Below are 3519 nucleotides of genomic sequence, written 5' to 3' on the forward strand. Positions count from 1 at the left end.
CTTATAATGGTTACCTTTTGTTTATATATGTCAATGAAAGATCGTCACCTTTCATTACATATCATATGTGAAATAGTAACTACCATGAACCTAGTCATAGGGTGGTACAAAGGGTTTTCACCTTATATTTTTCTCTCATAGAGGAGAGCACATTATAAAGAATTTCCTTAGAACTTCTCCTCATAGAGAATATATCATCCACAAAGGATTGCATCTCAAAAATTTCTCCCTCTGAACATCGATCATGGGAAGTTAGGTCCTCTTTGTTACTTCCTCAAAAACTCACTTTACCCAAGGATGTTTTTCAAACTCATCACTCCCTCATGATATACATAGGAGTAGGCCCATCAACATCATGTAGTCACCCACATGTATTTCTAAACTCCATCTGAGTATCAATCTTCTAAGCTCCAGCAATGCCTTCGAAGAAGTGTCATACTCCCTCTTAATGTAGAACAACCTCATAATCTTAATCATCAAAGATGTTTTCTTCAAGAGCCTCACTTTATCCATCTTAATCATCAGGGTCTTTGGAACTACTATTATTATATTTATTCTGCACAATATTTGGTAGCATTTGTAAAGTGCCAACCTTCTTTTCCTATACGAATTTCCTCAAACATAAAGGAAAATGTTAAAGCAACTAACCCTTATATTTTGTACAGAATTATAGATAAATGAATAGATAAATGTAAAATATATAAGTACTTATCAGCCCATGAGGGTCATGGAATATCTCTCTTTTTAAGGATGGTTCAAGTGGGAATGAAACATTGCCTATTATTCCCGTCACAATGTAAAGTTACCACTCTTATATCATTGAACACTTTCACATCACATCAAATTTGATGACTTCTTTCTAAGTTCCAACTTGCACTTTCATCCACTGAAGCTCCAAACATTCATTAAGATTAATAATAGAAACTAACAAAAACTTGTCACTTTCATATCATGTACACAAAGGATAGGTCCATTAAGATCAATGAAGATTCTATCACAACACATCTACTCCCTCTATATCAATATGATCGAGATTATCAAAGATTGATTGAATCATATCATCTATTTGCTCCCTCTCTTTCAAAGTTGCTTGAAATATCAACCTCCCTCTTTTACCTGAAATAACATTCTTAAAAGAAAAAGATCAATGAATAATATCTTAGAGAAAATACTTGATCCACTTTCATATATTTTCTTTATTTCCATATATACATATTTCTTTATCAAAATAAATATGAAATCAAAATACATATATATCCATTACTAGAGATCACATAGTTAGGTTTACATTATCTCACTATACTACACAAATTAAAAATGAATGATTGTAATGATAATAATCAAAAGTAATTTTATTATTCTAATAAAAATTATACATCATTTTAACTAATTGAATATTTAATTCTTCATCATATATATTCATAAAGGAATATGATAATGTTATGTTTCTAAATTAAATTAAATTAAATATAATGATATATACCAAACAAGTATAACGATACTTGATTTTACCTTTCTTCGTCCACGACATGACAAAAATAGAACTAATTATATTTCTCCATACATGGGTGTTTCAGAAGAAAACCTTCACCATATTTTGTGGCATGTGTGATGACTCCATTAACCAATTCTCTAAGAACTCAATGAAGCTCATTTACTACTTCTATCACACTGCTCCCCTTCACAATTTTTCCTTGCTCTACAATCAATCTCTGTAGAGCCTCAAATGAAATGTCAAGCTCCCTCTTAATATGATATCTATCTTGATTTTCCTACAAGAATATTCTTGAAGGAAAAGATCAAGGAAAATAACTCTTATAGTATAAAAATAAGAGAGAGATCAATATAATACTCAAGAATAATTTGACATAATAATATAAGATCAGTTCAATATAATATAGATAAATAAATATCTAGCTTAAATATATATTTTAGACATATATATTTCTAATATGCATATATTCCATCTTTTAATATCTCATCTACATTATATATGCTTTCAACTATAAAATCTCAAAATAATAGACTTCATAATAATATGAAAATAACCTTAATAATAAATTGCGAATACTTATGCTTCTATTGATGTGTCGGGTTCATGATTTTTCACGAGCATCAACGTTAACGTTTGTGATGTTCCATACATCTACTTATCCTATGTCAAGGATATTCACTTAAATACATAATGAAATATATGAATACTTATCTCCATATTATTGTTAACATAGGAGCATTTGACATTTACTTGAACTGGTTGCAGCTATAATCACTTCCACAGTGCATTTGTAGGCATTAAACCACCTCACCCCTTGCATGGTCTCATCAACCCCAATGTACTCAACCATGTGGCCTTCTATTAGAATGGTATGGAAAACTTAATGAAGAAATATAGGGTTATATTATGCTTCTGCACCTCTTCTGTTATGCCTCCTTCACCAGATTCAACTAATGCATCATACCATTCTTACACACCAAGTTGTAAAGGACCCATGAAGTAGTGATGATAGATCACATGAGTCCTGGAGAATAAGTGGGCAAGAAGGTATGCAATAAATATCATTCCTAGACATTGTCAAGTACCTATCCATGGATTGCATGCGCTTGATTTCACAACTCTAAGTAAACTTCGCACCAAGCAAGTGGTGACTTGATACACATTGTGCCAAACAATTTTTATTCATGTTAGTGATATTCCCATAAAATGTCATCAAACAATCCACATGATCTTCTATGCTTACCAAGCCAATATTTTCATCATTCTATAGGGTTCTTGACACTATGTGACTCCTTTCTGATGAGTCATAGCATCACAAGTATTAACACCAGTAGATACAATATGCACTGAGAGTAGAACATGGCATACATCCCTCAAGTTTAATATGCAATTGCCCATGGAAAATCTTTGCAATTCCTTCTTCTTATATGATTGTTGATTTTCTCTTGAACTATTATTCGATACGCCATTACAATATCCATTGATCTCTCTTCTACTACCCAGTCTCAATTGTAAAAATAAAATTATTGTCAAAAACTACAAGCACATTGCTCACATAATTTTGGGTGTTCCAAACTACACGAATGGGAAATTAGAAGGGTGCCAGAATTTGATACTCATTGACATGATGTTGGGTACAAAGATTTTGTGTTCCACAACTTTATCTCAATGATAATAAAGAATCAATGGTTAGTCCTTAAATACGAATGAATGTGATAAAAAATCTCACAGTTTCTACATACTATTAATGACACCATCAGAGATAGGTAATATCCTGTGAAAGGATATTGAATTATAGAAATATCTAAATAAACACTACAGAGATGTGGATATCTTTCAAACATAATTCTCACTCCTTATTATTTTGTTTGCATGATTAAAGTTGTACTTCAATCAATCATTAAGTATTGGCATAGACATCTCTCTTATCCAGAGCCTCTTACATATTTCTAGATTTCAATACTTGTGATTATATCTTCTTGCTGATATAACTTATCTCTATCATTTTTATCTGCTTTCTACAT

Source organism: Cupressus sempervirens, chromosome 5 (assembly GCF_028749045.1).
Source record: "Cupressus sempervirens isolate cs-2001-9-10 chromosome 5, ASM2874904v1, whole genome shotgun sequence".
NCBI lineage: Eukaryota > Viridiplantae > Streptophyta > Pinopsida > Cupressales > Cupressaceae > Cupressus > Cupressus sempervirens.